Raw genomic sequence first — 17,543 nt, forward strand, 5'->3', positions numbered from 1 at the left:
AACACACCTCCAGGCTCTGTAAGGGCTATTTAACCAAGGAGAGTGATGGAATGCTGCATCAGATGACCTGGCCTCCACAATCACCGACCTCAACCCAATTGAGATGGTTTGGGATAAGTTGGGCCGCAGAGTGAAGGAAAAGCAGCCAACATGTGCTCATCATATGTGGGAACTCCTTCAAGACTGTTTGAAAAGCATTCCTCATGAAGCTGGTTGAGAGAATGTCAAAAGTGTGCAAAGCTGTCATCAAGGCTAAGGGTGGCTACTTTGAAGAATCTCAAATATAAAATAGATTTTGATTTGTTTACCACTTTTTTGGTTACTACATGATTCCATATGTGTTATTTCATAGTTTTGATGTCTTCACTATTATTCTACAATGTAGAAAATAGTACAAATTAAGAAAAACCCTTGAATGAGTACTTTTTTGTTGTTGACTGCTACTCTCTCTCTCGCTATATATATATATATATATATATATATATATATATATATATATATATATATATATATATATATATAGTCTATAAGGCTGCCAATCACCAAAGAGATGGCTAACACCCAACATCAAAGACTCACATTCCTGCAAACACCTTGTTACATACATGTATTCATTCTTCCAATAAGCTTGAGCAAACGCCTGCTATGAAGTTAACATGTGAATTGAGAAGGTACAGAGAGAGCTGTCTTCGATGCTTGTCCCGTAAAACTGTCCGGGTGAGAGTCATGGAATATTACATCAAATAGTCAAGGGTTACTACCATGTAATAACAAAACACTAGGGTGGGCTAAAGGCTATGCGGACAATAAACCATGTTGTGCGAGTTTAAGACAAACTGAAATTAGCTCTGTAAATAAGAGACGTCCATGTCCTCAGTGTGCTCTCTCAATCGATCGTTACAACCTTTGTGTGTGTGTGTGTGTGTGTGTGTGTGCGTGTATGTGCGTGCCTGTCAGTTCCTACTCGTACGGCTATAGTCCTGGATAGCCAACCCACTCTCTCTAGCTAGTTGCTGCAGACTCCTCTGCCTGTCGTAGTTGAGTAAACTACATAGACATTAGCGGGCGCACAGAATGCAGCACACCCGAACACGAGTGGATTAAAACGGCATGCTTCTTTAGAGTCAGTCAGACGACCGTGTAACTAGCGGAATAAACCCCAAATACTTTCACATTAGTTTACGCTAATTTACTGAAACGTTAAACCAGGTAGCGGGTACCCAGTAGTGCATTGTGTAATAAAGCGAGATCGGTTGGAATGGCTTCATCTCCTTGCAGCAGTGTTAACTTTGATTCCGGACTGGAAATCAAAACTCGGTCGGTGGAACAAACACTTATCCCATTGGTCTCGCAGGTGAGTTGTTGTGCGCCAGAACAAGCCGAGTTAAACTTTGTCCATGAACATTCTTAAAGGACGAATTGTTATTTTGCTTCATTTACCAAGCTAACGCAGTGTGTTGTGGATTGAAGGAGAGACTGCATTGCACTTTCACTCTCAAGTCGTCGATTGTTTAAACTGTTCAGACATTTCTGTAAATGTGAAAGTTTGATAGAGGTGGTTGAATGACGGTGCATTGTAATAACTGCGTTGTTCCCGTTTGTTTACGTGGAGGCCGCCGCATGTTCATGTTGTTGAGAAGTTTTGCCCTTACGAAAAAAGATTGCAGTCAGAGTGCAGTATAACGGCAGTACACTGCAGTATAACTGCATTTATAGTGCAGTATAACTGCAGTATGCTGCAAATACTGCGTCCAAAATAACCGTTTTTGTTACTGTAGTAATTTTGCAGTGTAACTGCAGTTAGAGTGTAGTATTCTGTAATTACTGCAATTACCTCGTTCAAAATACCACAGTTGACTGCAGTTACTGCACCTTTACTGCAGTTTCAAAATTGCAATCTTTTTTTAAGGGTGGAATTTGTACCCAGTGAAATATCCAACTGTTGTAAAGGCTCCAAATTTTTTAAATATATGGTCTAATTCTATTGTGAAAGTCTCAAATTATTTAATTGCATAGGGCCCAACTTGGGAAAGAATGTGGGGACATGATCACTGTTTCAAAGGGTGGCCTACTAAAGCTACAATGTGTCATTTGCTCATTGATGAACTATTGTTGAAACTGTTTATTTTCAGTACATTTCATGTATCAAATTGTCTGTGAACATTTCTCCTTGTTTCTTCCCCTTCTAATTAGTGCACAACAGGGCTGACCCCAAAATGTAGAAGAAAAGTTACAAATAGCCTATATTCTCAGAATTTATGTAAACTTTTCTCCCCTCACTAGATGCAGAGAACATTATGGTGACTAGCCTATACCCTATTGCCATGCAAGACTGCAGAGAAAGTTTCTCTGAATATCAATAGTTTTACCCAGTTTGCCCCAGCAATCTGACTTTCAGAACAGAGTTGACCCCAACCCCTCTAAATACTTTGACATACTTGTTTTGTTTTTTAATCAGTAACTCTAATTTGGCATACCAACCATTCTTCGAAGTCTTAGATTAATAGGGGTTCATCACATAACAGAAAGTACCTGCTCTTCTGCAGTTTAAAATCATAGGCTATTACAGTTATATAGATTAAGCTATAAGCAATGTATGTCTATTATCCCCATTGAGAAATAGGATCTGTCCAGCTCAGATAAACAACATCATCAGATTTTCACAAATAGCTCCTGTTTCAGCATGTGTAAAACTAACCCATTATGCTCTTGTGTGACCTCTAGGCTGATTTCCAATTCCAGCAAGTCACATGGCCAGATTGCATTGCATCACATCAATGGGGGGAATGAGAGAGAGAGAGAGAATCACATAAATGCTAATGTGTTCTTGTTTAAGAGGTAGTGGCTATTGGAGAAGGTTCAGAGAGACATGTAATATCTACTGTTGTGTCTCTATTCATCTACAGTGGAAAGAGAGGCAGTGGGGCACCTCTCCAATGAGGGTTTACAGGGTCCCAGACAATACAGTGGAAAGAGAGGCAGTGGGGCACCTCTCCAATGAGGGTTTACAGGGTCCCAGACAATACAGTGGAAAGAGAGGCAGTGGGGCACCTCTCAATGAGGGTTTACAGGGTCCCAGACAATACAGTGGAAAGAGAGGCAGTGGGGCACCTCTCCAATGAGGGTTTACAGGGTCCCAGACAATACAGTTGAAAGAGAGGCAGTGGGGCACCTCTCCAATGAGGGTTTACAGGGTCCCAGACAATACAGTGGTGAGAGGGGTCTCTGTCCAGGACCCTTCCCCCTCAGAGGGGTGTCAAAGCCTGGGTCCTCCCTCTATTGGCACTGGCTCATTTGAAAGATAAGGCCACTAGTGTGGTCCTTATGGATACCCCTCTCAAGAGGATAGCTGCATGACGTAGGTCTAGGATACTCTGGTCATTCTAATGCATTCATTTAGCACTGGGCTGTGTGCTTTTTAATTCCATGTATCTGAAGTGAAGAAGCAGGTTGTACATGCTTTAGTTTATTGATGAAATGAGCTGTAAATGTTTCTGCCTTTCTCAAGGAAAGCTGAAAATGCCTTCCTAGCTTAACCTTTTCATACCAACTCGTTTGAAAAACTAGCAAGAGTTGTTATTGTGTCATTCATGCACTTTGCACAGCCAACTTACTGAATGTACGGCTACAGTGCTGCAAAATCAAGCTGTAAGGTCTGTTTCAAGTTTCCTATATTCTCTCCGGTGGTGAGGAAGATCATCGTGTGTGGGCGTGCTATAATGACATTCACAATCTTGCTGTTTTAGATGTAACAAAAGCGTCAAGGACAAAATGTTTGCTCAACAATGACATTTTCTCTCCCCTTGTAAGAATCCCCATAGCAACCGTTTGCGACGCAGATAATCTCTGCTAAATGTTTTCTCCATATTTGTTGTTTTTGTTAAAGTCATGATGTCATTGGGGATTATCATGCAACCAGACAGTGTTGTTGATACAATGTAAATGTAATACACAAGTTTCCCTGCAGTGAGAGGCTTCTGTTGTGTAGAGGGCAGAAGTAGATTGTGAGGGACTGGCTACATTGTGTGGGTTCTCCTTTGGGAGTGGGGTTGGGGGGTTGGAGAAGGGGGTTCTGGATGATTATCTGACTGCCTGCATTGTGTGGGCTCTCCTTTGGGACTGGGGTGGTTAGAGGGGGGGTGGTGGATGAAAAGTCTGTGTCGCTGAGAAAAGTCCTGGGAAGATTATTCTGGTGCAGATTCCACCCCTGTCTGTACACTGTGACATTGATCTTCTCACAGCCTCTGTTCTGTTATCAGCTCTACTCCCATCAGCATGTAATCTCAGGGCTAGTAGCTGGAAGGGAGATGTACTGCTGGGCTTGCTCACGACCGCACACCTCTACAACCACAGAATGAAATGGAACACTTTTATACACGCTCAGAACAATATAATATAGAACATTGCCATATTGTGTCTCTATGGCTACAATATTCTATCTCTATGGTCCCGCACCATGTATGCACACACAAGGTTACAACAACCTGCCAATCTGTTTGTCTGCCCGCCTGGCTATCTGTTTGTCTACCTGTTTGTCTGCCCGTCTGGCTATCTGTTTGTCTGCCCGTCTGGCAATCTGTTTGTCTGCCCGTCTGGCTATCTGTTTGTCTGCCCGTCTGGCTATCTGTTTGTCTGCCTGCCTGTCTGTTTGTTTACCTGCCTGGCTATCTGTGTCACGCCCTGACCTTAGAGATCCTTTTTATGTCTCTATTTTGGTTTGGTCAGGGCGTGAGTCGGGGTGGGTATTCTATGTTCTATGTTGTGTATTTCTTTGTGTTTGGCCGGGTGTGGTTCTCAATCAGAGGCAGCTGTCTATCGTTGTCTCTGATTGAGAACCATACTTAGGTAGCCCTTTTTTCCACCTGTCTTTGTGGGAAGTTTACTTTGTTTAGGGCATATAGCCTTTGAGCTTCACAGTTTGTTTTTGTAGTGTTTATTGTTTTGTTCGGCGTCTTTTATTATTAAAGAGAAAATGTACGCTGATCACGCTGCACCTTGGTCCACTCCTTTCAACAGCTGTGACAATCTGTTTGTCTACCTGCCTGTCTGTCCGTCCGTCCACCTGTCTTTTTGCACCCTCCGTCACTGTGGCCACTCTCAGGACCTGGTCAAAACTAAGAAGACCTTTTTTTGTGTTTCAACAGTATTTCTCTCATATCTATGCAATGACAGATTTGTTTTGTAGGTAACTATTTTTTTTATTCCTATGGCGTATTGAATGAATGGTGGTGAATATCCTATCTCTGATAGAGGGGCCTAATTCACTTGTCATCATACACAGCACAGGGAGCAAAGGAAAGCAAAATTAATGTGTCTAGGGCAGACCCCATTTAGTCGACTGGTCGATTGTTTGGTCGATAGGCTGTTGGTCGACCAAGATTTCTTTAGTCGAGCAGTAGCCACATTTGTTTTTACAAATCATGGTGTACAAGACACCTGTCTGGTTGGTGCCTGTCTGAGTGGACTGATCCATTGTGGAGGCCGTGGGGATGGCACAGTCCATCACTCTAAAACATGTGCTACTGAAATTGTATATGGTTATATTATGTAACAGCAATGGTGTAACACAAATAAAAAATAATATTATTTTACAACAAATGCGCTTTCTCCAGCGTTGGATAGTGGTCGCTGTCCGCGGTTCTGAAACACATCACTGCGCTGTTGAATTGGCTTCTTTTCCTAGACCATGTTGCTATGTGCATAATAGCAAAGTTAACCAGCATACTGTTGTTGAGAACAATGTGGTGGCTGCAGCAGATCTCCATTTTTTATTGTTATTATTACTTTTATTATTATTATCATCATTAGTAGGTTTATTATAGCAGCCTTGTATCACCACCATCGAGCTGTAAGCCTAAGAGCGCGTCCTGTTTAGTCTTAATACTGTAACTTACTTATGCCTATATTTCAATACTTACAGGATATAGGCTACTGTATCAATCAATCATTCATTCGTTCATGTCATCACACATCATACGAGTCATTCATGATGTGAAATGCATTCAAGCATTTTAGTTTGAACATAAAATAAAGCGACCATTGAATAATTAGCGTAAACAATAAATAGGCCTAAACCATTCAATTTCGGAAATTGCATTCACGAAGGAATGCGACTTTACAAAAAAAAAATAACTTTACAACAAGACTCTCTGGTACACTTCTAATGTATCTAGTGTTGTCTACATTGTTCCAAACGGTCAGAAAAAGTAGATTGTATTCTAACAGAACCTGTTCGTCACACATAGGCCTAATATGCATGCAACGCTTGCTCCTTACCTTGTTTTTCTTGAGCTCCAGTATTTTCCACAACTAGTCAAATTTATTCCACATATCTGACTTCCCCTTTACCACCTGAGCAACCAGTAAACATTCCCTTTTCGAGTTTATTTGTCACATCCTCTGCATTGATTTTGCTGTCATGTGTTACAATGTACCAATTTATTGATGTGATTATGATATGCTATAGGTAAGGCCCTATTGGTCACATGCATGTGATGCATACATGTCACATAAAGAGAGAAAGCATTGAGGGTCGGGCTGGGCGATAAATCAATATCAATAATTTTCGAGGTAATTACTTCCCTCAATAACAATATAAAAACGTTTAGATTAATTTTTGATAATGTCGATATAGAATAATTAGGTCCATTTCACCTCTGTGACGCAGCAGGAACGTGCAGAGAAGTGGCAATATGCACGTGGGGAGGTATACGCCCACTAAAAAACACTATTAACCACGAAAAATGTGTGATGTAGGTGAAAACAGTGGCAGTGATAGCCATGGAGAAGGAGCAGCTTCCAACAAAGAAATGATTGATAAAAAGGGTTCAACTGTTTCAGTAATTTGGAAGTGGTTTGGCTTTTTGAAGTCCGACAAAGAGCAGAGCAAGGTTCAGTGCAAATTGTGTCGTAAACAGGTGGCTACCAAGTCTGGTAATACGACAAACCTTTTTCACCATCTGAAGATAAATCACTCATGCAGAAAGTTTGAGTTTGCGCCATGGTATTGATAAAGCACCAACCAATCTAGGGATGTTCGCCCGAAGCAGTAAACACTGACAGCGTTTATGCCCTACGAGCAAACATCGAAAAGACACAAAGACATCACAAATGCCATTATGCATTGCATTGCTAAGGACATATTACCAATTAGCACAGTCAAAAAGGAAGGTTTCAAGAGGCGTATCGATTTAATTGACCCCAGGTATGTGCTCCCTCGCCACAAACATTTCTCTAACACCGCACTGCCTAAACTCTACGCCGAGTGTAGGGAAAAGTTGAGGAACAGCTCAAGACAGATTTTACGTATTTTGCTACTACTACCGATCTGTGGTCAAGTCGCACGTCAGAGCCTTATATTAGCCTCACTATTCACTATATTGACAAAGAGTGGAATCTTAGAAATAAATGTCTTCAAACATCTTACTTTCCCGACGACCACACGGGTGAAGCTACAGCAGAGGGGCTCATTGGAGCTCTCGCCTCCTGGGGACTCAGTCAAGACAGACAGGTCTGCATTACAACGGATAGTGATGCGAATGTGGTGAAGGCCGCACAAATCAACAAATGGACCCGACTGCAATGTTTTGGACATCGTCTGCACTTGGCCATTGGTAATTAACCTTGTTAGATGACACTAAATGTGCATTTGTTTTCATCAACTGGTTAAGTTAAATATTAGATTTGTACATAACTAAAGGTATTATTGTGATTTTAACATTTTATTAAAATCTCTTGATATCTCTTAGAGAGAGTGAGTAGACAAATGGGTGGATCGAGCAACTGGAGTGTGTAAGAAAGTGGTAGGTGCCTTTTCCTATTTGTGTTAAAAGAAGAGAGACATGGCACTTCCTCAAAAAGAACACAACCTACCCCAGCACAAGTTGGTGACTGAGTCGCCTAGCAGCTGGGGATCACGTCAAAAGCTGGTGCAAAGAGTACTGGAGTAGGAGAAAGCTATTTCACAGGTCTTGTCCAGTGACTTGTCAACCTCTCCCTGTCCGAGTCTGTAATACCAACATGTTTTAAGCAGACCACCATAGTCTCTGTGCCTAAGAACACAAAGGCAACCTGCCTAAATGACCCGTAGCACTCACGTCTGTAGCGATGAAGTGCTTTGAAAGGCTGGTCATGGCTCACATCAACACCATCATCCCAGAAACCCTAGACCCACTCCAATTTGCATACCGCCCCAACAGATCCACAGATGATGCAATCATTATTGCACTCCACACTGCCCTTTCCCACCTGGACAAAAGGAACACCTATGGGAGAATGCTATTCATTGACTACAGCTCAGTGTTTAACACCATAGTGCCCTCAAAGCTCATCAATAAGCTAAGGACCCTGGGACTGAACACCTCTCTCTGCAACTGGATCCTGGACTTCCTGACGGGCCACCCCCAGGTGGTAAGGGTAGGTAACAACACATCCGCCACGCTGATCCTCAACATAGGCGCTCCTCAGGGGTGCGTGCTCAGTCCCCTCCTGTACTCCCTGCTCACTCGTGACTGCACGGCCAGGCATGACTCCAATAACATCATTAAATTTGCCGATGACACAACAGTGGTAGTCCTGATCACCGACAAATATGAGACAGCCTATAGGGAGGAGGTCAGAGACCTGGCCGTGTGGTGCCAGGACAACAACCTGTCCCTCAATGTGATCAAGACAAAGGAGATGATTGTGACTACAGGAAAAAGAGGACCGAGAGCTTCAAGTTCCTTGGTGTCCACATCACCAAAAAATAACATGGTCCAAGCACATGAAGATAGTCGTAAAGAGGGCACAACAAAACCTATTCCCTCTCAGGAGACTGAAAAGATTTGTCATGGGTCCTCAGATCCTCTAAAGGTTCTACAGCTGCACCATCGAGAGGATCCTGACTGGTTGCATCACTGCCTGGTATGGCAACTGCTCGGCCTCCCACCGCAAGGCACTACAGAGGGTTGTGCGAACGGCCCAGTACATCACTGGGGCCAAGATTCCTGCCATCCAGGGCCTCTATACCAGGCGGTGTCAGAGGAAGGCCCTAAAAATTGTCTAAGACTCCAGCCACCCTAGTCATAGACTGTCCTCTCTGCTACCGCACGGCAAGTGATACCGGAACGCCAAGTATAGGTCCAAGATTGTGTTTTTAGCACAGGTGGCAACATAGTGGCCTGCCATAGGGCAGCTTTAAAGCCAGAGACAGTAGACAGACTTTTCTTTCTTGCTTGTAACTTGTAAGATGACAACTACCCCAACTTCAACTGTGATGTGCCATTAGGCTAACAGTTATAATGCATATTGACTTGCACTATTTGTTTTTTTGATTTTTTATTTCTTGTTCATAACTTGTAAGGGTTTATAGCTTTTTAAAAAAGTGGAGTTAATGTTATTTGTGAGTTCTACATCTGACAATAAATAAGAATCATTAAAGCCTTTGGTTTGTTTAGGCAGTCTTGAGTCTGAAGCAGAAATTGACCTTTTAAACATGATTTGATTAATATCATGCTAATTATCGGTATTGAATGAAAATAAATATATATATATATCATGATAATTTATTTGCCATATTGCCCAGCCCTAGTTGAGGGTATAGGGAATGTTTTTCCTAAACAAATTAGAGATTTCGGTAACATAACTTTTCAGTCAGAAATGTATGTAATTCTGTTGCCGCTTCAGCAACACTGACAGCATGATACACACTGTTGATGCAGGGAGGAGAGAGCGGGTGCTAGTCACAGTCACTGTCTTTTTTTAAACACCGCGCAGCAAGTCTGAGCCAGGCTCAGCACTCCCTCTTGTCATTTGTGTGTCTTAATTATTTCATCAAACAGTTCGCTTAAAGCATCAGACAAGCTCAGTGTATATCAATTATTTGATTAAAACACATAGGATGTGTCTATATATGGAAAAATACACGTTTTAAAGTTCCGACCAATCAATTGGTCAAAAGAATAGATGACACTTAGTCGACCAAGATTTTCTTTTGTCGGGAACAGCCCTAAATGTCTCAACCAGCCCTTTGTGCAGCCTTACCTGTGATGTGGTCCACACAGTAGGCTGGTGGGCAATTAGGAATCATCTAGTTCTGCTTTTGTGCTTTCTTTTCACATCCGATTACTGTTTTTGAAGCCACGATTTGTCAAATAATAGTTCTGGTCTTTGGCTATATAATTGAGGTGTTCATTTCGTTAAAAGTTTGCGTGTAGAGTATAGGTCTGACACGGGGGTCTGTGTCTGAACTGGAAGCGTGGGTGGAGGTGGTGGTGTTGTCTGGAGGTTTGGGTCTTGTGGGAAGAAAACAAGGCTAATAAATTACACCTGAGTCTTTGATCTCATCTGGGAACATTTAAACGCCTGTGACACCCAAAGCTTTGTTATAACATATTTGTGCTGGCTCTGTTGTTTTTCTGCCAGACTAAGCACAGTTTCTTAAAATATTTTCTCTTATAATTGGGGCTGTGAAATCCTTTCTCTGTCCAAGTTGGTTAAGTTGAGTTGTCATGCTTGCGTAACTTCTGCACCACTTGCAGTTTTTCTGAACGGTCAAAAGGTCTGAGAATGGGAGGAGCTGATTTTTTTTTGCTCACAATCTGGAATAAGATCAAATATGTATTACCATAACAACACCTCAGTGATAGGCTTTCAGTCAATTGTTGATAATGTTACCTACCAATTGATGATAACGTTACCTGTCAAATAACCACTCTGACAACACCTCAGAATAAAGAGCTGCATAATGTTTTCTCTGATATCTGAGTGCTCCTGTACCATCTATTCCTGAATGTTTAATGCTAAAAGGAAAATGTGGTTTTATGGAGGAACTAACCACCCGGTGCAGTAATGTCCTAGCCTAGAATCCAAAGGGATATACTCTGTTTCACCAGCATATCAGTGTGGATTCCAGGCTAGTAATGTCCCCATCCCAGCAGTGGAATGACATGATAAACAGGTGGAAAAGTCATTTTTTTATTCCCAGACAGACAGTAGAGGCATTAACCTAGTTTGAGAGCATAACAGATCTGCTTCTTCTAGCCATGACTGTAATGAAGATGAATGACTCCATGGCTTAAAGGCAAGCCACAGAGGATTACCACACCATACACCTCCTGGGATAGGAGGGAAATGTGTGTGTGTGGTGGTGTGCAGTGTGGGCAAGCGTGTTTGCCTGTGGTAAGCGATTGTATTCCCTCAGCATGATGTTTGTTTAGCTGTAGCTAAACACGGGTGGCCAGGACCAGGGCAATATCTGATCAATTATTTCACAGTCGACTTCAGGCTAACTATGTGAGTTGAGGCCTCTGTTTGTTGGTTTCCTCATCATAGGCTTCTGTGTGAGGCCAAAGCCAGCTCTGCTCTGCTCTGCACTGTGGAGAATGATGCAGGCAGGCAGTGTGCATCACACACCATGAACCATGAGGCACAGAACAGGCAGAGAAAATGGTCTGGTGTAAGATAACATCAGAGCAGCAATGAAAACACATGCGCTAGCCTAGGGCTGACTCATTGTTGTGTGAATGAACATTTTAATGCTGCCTTACTGCTCTTTAATTATTTGTTACTTAACTTTTTTTTTTGTATTTTCCTTAAAACTGCACTGTTGGTTAAGGACTTCTAAGTAATCATTTCACTGTTGTATGCGGTGCATGTGACAAATACAATTTGATTTGATTTGATTACTCATGAGATGGCTAGCGCAGGCCATCAACAAAGATTTCATTTGAAACCCAGATCTGTCAACAATGTATTTTGTTTCGATGCACCACATTTCTAGGCCATCGCTGTAAATAAGAATTTGTTCTTAATTTACTCACCTATAAATAAAGGTGAAATAAAATACTAAATATAATCACGGATCCCACTAATATTTGGGGTGGGAAGCCAACATGTAGTAGTTGGTCAGGTGGTTTGGTCATATTAGGGAATCTTGGCCCCCCTTCCTATGACCACAGTTTCCCTCTCTCATCCCTCTATTGCTCTTCCGTCTCTTCCCCTCTTCTGTCTCTTCCCCTCTTCTGTCTCTTCCTCTCTTCCGTCTCTTCCCCTCTTCTGTCTCTTCCCCTCTTCCGTCTCTTCCCCTCTCCCGTCTCTTCTCCTCTTGCACTATTTGTTTCTTCCCCTCTTCTGTCTCTTCCCCTTCTTCTTGTTCCTGTCCCCTTCTCCCGCTCTCTTCCCCTCTCTGTCTCTTCCCTTCTCCCCTCTTCTGTCCTCCTCTTGTTTCCTCCTCCTCTTCTGTCTCTTCCTCTCTTCCTCTTCTCCTCTCTTCTGTCTCTCCCCTCTTCCGTCTCTCTCCCCTCTTTCTGCTCTCTTCCCCTCTCTCTCCTCTCTGTTCTCCCTCTTCCCGTCTCTTCCCCTCTTCTGTCTCTTCCCCTCTTCTGTCTCTTCTTCCCTCCTTCCTTCTGCTCTCTCTCCTCCCTCTTCTCGTCTCTTCCCCTCTTCTGTCTCTTCCCCTCTTCCGTCTCTTCCCCTCTTCCGTCTCTTCCCCTCTCTGTCCTTCCCCTCTTCTGTCTTTCCCCTCTCCCGTTCTCTTCCCCTCTTGCACTATTCCATCTCTTCCCCTTTCTGTCTCTTCCACTCTTCCCCTCTTCTGTCTCTTCCCCTTTCCGTCTCTTCCCCTCCCGTTCTCTTCTCTCGCTCTCCCTTTCTGTCTCTTCCCTCTTCCCTTCTCTCCCCCTCTTCTGTCTCTTCCCCTCTTTCGCTCTTCCCCTCTTCGTCTCTTCCCCTGTTCTCTCCCTCTCCCGTCTCTTTCCCCTCTTACTGTCTCTTCCCCTCTCTGTCTCTTCCCCTCTTCCGTCTCTTCCCCTCTTCGTTCCTCTTCCCCTCTTTCTGTCTCTGGTCCCCTCTTCTGCTCTCCCCTCTTCTGTCTCTTCCCCTCTTCCTGTCTCTTCCCCTTCTCTCGTCTCGTCTCTTCCCTCTCTTCTGTCTCTTCCCCTCTTCCGTCTCTATTCCCCTCTTCTGTCTCTGTCTCTTCCCCTCTTCTGTCTCCTTCCCCTCTCTTGCTCTTTCCCCTCTCCAGTCTCTCCCCTCTTCTGTCTCTTCCTCCTCTCCGTCTCTTCTCCCCTCTTTCTGTCTCTTCCCCTCTTCTGTCCTTCCCCTCTCCCGTCTCTTCCCTCTTGCACTATTCCATCCTTCCCCTTTCTGTCTCTTCCACTCTTCCCCTCTCTTCTGTCTCTCCCCTCTTCCGTCTCTTCCCTCTCCCGTCTCTTCCCCTCTTTCGTGCTCTTCCCCTCTTCTGTCTCTTCCCCCTCCTTCCTCTTCCCTCTTCCCCTCTCGTCTCTTCCCTCTTCCGTCTCTTCCCCTCTCCCGTCTCTTCCCCTCTTTGTCTCTTCCCCTCTCCGTCTCTTCCCCTCTCCCGTCCTCTTCCCTTCTTCTGTCTCTTCCCCTCTCTGTCTCTTTCCCCTCTTCTAGTCTCTTCCCCTCTTGCCCTATTCCCCTCTTCTGTCTCTGTCTCTTCCCCTCTTCTGTCTCTTCCCCTCTTCTGTCTCTTCCCCTCTTCCGTCTCTTCCCCTCTTCCGTCTCTTACCCTCTTCCTCCTTCTCCCCTCTTCCCTCTCCGGCTATCAAGTGAGTCATTACCACTCCATGTCTTTTTAAGAGGCGTTAAAAGGGTGTCCATCAGTTGTTCTCTCCCAGGTGTGGATCAGGACCTCTCCTCTGCTAATAAACTGCATGATAAGAGTCCAACACCTCCCTAGGGAGAGAACTGGGGAGGAGAGAGAATGGGGGATGGAGTTGCAGCCCATCCATCCACAGTTTGTGTGTGTGTGTTTCTGTGTGTGTGTGTGTGCGTGCATCTGTTGTGGTGCCATTTCACCCTCCTCCTTCTCATTGTGTTTAGAGATAAGAGGAGAAGGAGTCATTACCGAGAAGGGATCCTCTCACCTGAGAGAATGGGAGTAAGTGGAGTGTCTCTCACCCTCACTGGTGGTTATCTATTGGCCAGTAGCTGTGGCTAATAGCCAGACTCATTATCTGGAAGTGGAGCTAACTGAATGCCTGCTTCCTCTGACTGCGAAATGAGAGGAGACCCAAGCCAGGAGAGGAGAACCCAAGCTAGGGAGAGGAGACCCAAGCCTGGGAGAGGAGACCCAAGCCTGGGGAGAGGAGACCCAAGCTAGGGAGAGGAGACCAGGCAGGTACACTAGAAGAGGAGACCCAAGTAGGAGAACCCAAGCTAGGGAGAGGAGACCCAAGCCTGGGAGAGGAGCAAAAGCCAGGAAGGAGACCCAAGCCCCAGGGAGAGGAGACCCAAGCCTAGGGAGAGGAGACCCAAGCTAGGGAGAGGAGACCCAAGCCTGGGAGAGGAGACCCAAGCCAGGGAGAGGAGACCCAAGTCAGGGAGAGGAGACCCAAGCTAGGGAGAGGAGACCCAAGYCAGGGAGAGGAGACCCAAGCTAGGGAGAGGAGACCCAAGCCTGGGAGAGGAGACCCAAGCTAGGGAGAGGAGACCCAAGCCAGGGAGAAGAGACCCAAGCCTGGGGGCCTGGGACAGTTTTCACAAAAAGTCTCAGAGTAGGAGTGCTGACCTAGGGTCAATTTTCCCTTTTGGTGTTAATGAATACAATCATATGGACAGGGAGAACCTGGTCCTAGATCAGCACTCGTACTCTTGAGACGGTTTGTGAATAGCAACCTTGGGGGTCTGACTGATGTGGTGGGAGGTGAGTACTGATGAGAGGTTCCTTGTCCCTCTCATGCCTGACCAGGGCTGCACCTGCTCTGGGTTCCAGGATCAGGTGGCATCTTGGTTCACTTCCAGTAAACCGTATTAATGTCATGGAGGCGTGATATCTCTATCTGTTAGCGTGCTGTGAGCAGGAAGCGATCTCTGTTGGTTTTGGTGGGGCTTGTCGTGTTGGGTTGCCCCCCTGCCTCATTTTCAATCCAGCATGGGAGAAAAGAGGAGCACTCTATGAATAGAGAAAACCAAACATCCACTGTCTTGTCACTGGTGCTGTCTATGATCTCTGGGCTTTGGTGAAGTGCAGTATTGAGTAGTAGTAGTTGAGTAGTAGTTGATGTTCTCTCTCTGTCTGTCATGCCCTGACCTTAGTATTCTTTGTTTTCTTTATTATTTTTGGTTAGGTCAGGGTGTGACAAGGGTGATATATGTGTTTTGTCCTGTCTAGGGTTTTTGTATGTTTAAGGGGTTGTTACTGGTCTAGGTGTTTTGTATGTCTATGGTTGCCTAGATTGGTTCTCAATTAGAGGCAGCTGTTTATCGTTGTCTCTGATTGGGAACCATATTTAGGCAGCCATATTCCTTGAGTATTTCGTGGGTGATTGTCCTTGTTTAGTTGCCTGTGAGCACTACGTTGCCTTCACGGTTCGTTTTGTTGTTTTGTGAGTTTGTTAAAGTGTTCTTTGTTTAAATAAATAGAAGAATGGATTCTAATCACGCTGCGCCTTGGTCCACTCCTTTAAACGGCTGTGACACTGTCTCTCGCTCTCTCTCGCGCACTCACTCTTTCTCTCTCTCTCTTCCTGCTCTCTCCCTCCCCCACCTCTCTCTCTCAGTCAATCAATCAAATTAATTTATAAAGCCCTTTTTACACGAGCAGATGTCACAAAGTGCTTGTACAGAAACCCAGCCTAAACCCCAAACAGCAAGCAATGCAGATGTAGAAGCACGGTGGCTAGGAAAAACTCCATAGAAAGACAGGAACCTAGGAAGAAACCTAAAAAGGAACCAGGCTCTGAGGGGTAGCCAGTCCTCTTCTGGCTGTGCCAGGTGGAGATTATAAGAGTACATGGCCATTAAGGCCAGACCGTTCTTCAAAATGTTCAAACATTCGTAGATGACCAGCAGGGAGAAATAATAATCACAGTGCCTCTATCTCTCTGCTCTATCTCTCCCTCCCCCCACCTCTCTTATGACATGCCATTTGTAGACTCCAAGCACGCTGAGTCTTCATTTGTGTCAGCCTACCACACACAGTTGGAGTAAGACAGGCAGACAGGCAGACAGACAGACAGACAGACAGACAGACAGACAGACAGACAGACAGGCAGACAGGCAGGCAGGCAGGCAGGCAGACAGACAGTTAGTGCTATGCAGCAGTTTCTCCTAGTATATATCTATTAGGTCTGCTGCCTGGACATCGGCAAACAAACAGCCAGCGATGGATGGCATGTAACTAGCCCCACTCATCCCTCTCTTCTCTGGATCACAGAGAGAGAATCACATCAGAATATTAGTTATATGTGTTAATTGCTTCCCTGTGAGCAGCTGTGAACCTCTCCCTCCCTTCGATAATGAATTGAAAGTTATCATAACAGAACAAAGCCGTGACTTTTAAGAAAAAAGGACTGTCAGGACAGGAACTTTTAGAATATTTTTGGGCCAGGTCTCGGAGGTGGAAACACGAAAGGCAAACATTTTTGGCCAAACACTGAAGCTAAGCCTGATAGTGGAAATTCATCACAAACTTGTGGTAAAAGCTGATGCCTCACAAGTTTTATGCCCCCTTGTGTGTTGCTGGGGCATTTAAGGTTTGCTGTTGAGTTGAGGTGTTGTTGAGTTTTTACCTCTGGCAGGTGTCCCAAGTGTCTTTTTGATAGTGTTGAAGGCCTCTGCCCACACACCACAGGTAGGACAGTGCCCCTGACTGTACTAGGTCTGGGACCTGCTGCAGAGGTTGCTTGTCAGGCCGGATGTAACTGTAGGTATGGATTGGTCCAGAGACCTCCATCCGGGCCAGTGTTCCTGTGATTGCAGGGGGCTGATCACTGGTGTGTTAATATATTACTTGATACCTATGTGTCTGCAGAACTCTTTGTTAGGGGGTTTTAGTTCTCGCTCTTTCTTTCTGTTTCTCTCCCCCCTTTTCTCTTGCTCTCTCTCTCCTTGTATCTCTCTTCTGCTCACTCTCGCTCGCTCTCTCTCTTCTTCTTCTCTCTTCCTGTCCCTCTCCACTCTCTCTCACTCTTTCTCTCTTCTATCCCTCTCGCTATCTCTCTTTTGTCTTCCTCTCTCTCTCTCTCTCCTCCTCTCTCTCTCTCTCTCTCTCTCTTCTCTCTCTCTCTCTCTCTCTACTCACTCACTCACTCACTCCACTCACTCACTCCACTCACTCACTCACTCACTCACTCACTCACTCACTCACTTCCTCTCTCCTCTTGTCCCTCACTCACTTCACTCACTCACTCACTCACCTCTCTTTTGTCCCTCCCTCTCACCTCTCTCTCTCTCTCTCTCTCGCCTCTCTCTCTCCTCTCTCTTCTTCTCCCTCTCTCTCTCTCCTCTCTCTCTCTCTCTCTCTCTCCTCTCTTCACTCACTCACTCTCTCTCTTTTGTCCCTCTCACCTCACTCCACTTCTCTTTTGTCCCTCTCACTCACTCACTCTCTCTTTTTGTCTCTCCTCGTCTCCTCTCTCTCTACTCCATCTCTCTCGCTCTCTCTCTCTCTCTCTCTCTCCCTCTCTCTCTCCCTCTCTCACCTGAGAACCCAGTGTCCCAGACACACAGGTTCATTAATTATACAGGCTATTGAAAGCTTAGCCCCAGGCTAAAGGCAGCTAGCACACTGAGGTAAAATGAACCTGTTGTGTCCACAA

At 44.8% G+C, this 17,543-nt stretch overlaps 1 pseudogene; it reads left to right on the plus strand.

Annotated features, from left to right (window-relative positions):
- The first annotated feature begins 962 nt into the window (after positions 1–962).
- LOC111954784 (alpha-catulin-like) overlaps positions 963–17,543 on the plus strand; it is a 115,145-nt pseudogene continuing 98,564 nt past the window's right edge.

This window comes from Salvelinus sp. IW2-2015, linkage group LG30, assembly GCF_002910315.2.
Source record: "Salvelinus sp. IW2-2015 linkage group LG30, ASM291031v2, whole genome shotgun sequence".
NCBI lineage: Eukaryota > Metazoa > Chordata > Actinopteri > Salmoniformes > Salmonidae > Salvelinus > Salvelinus sp. IW2-2015.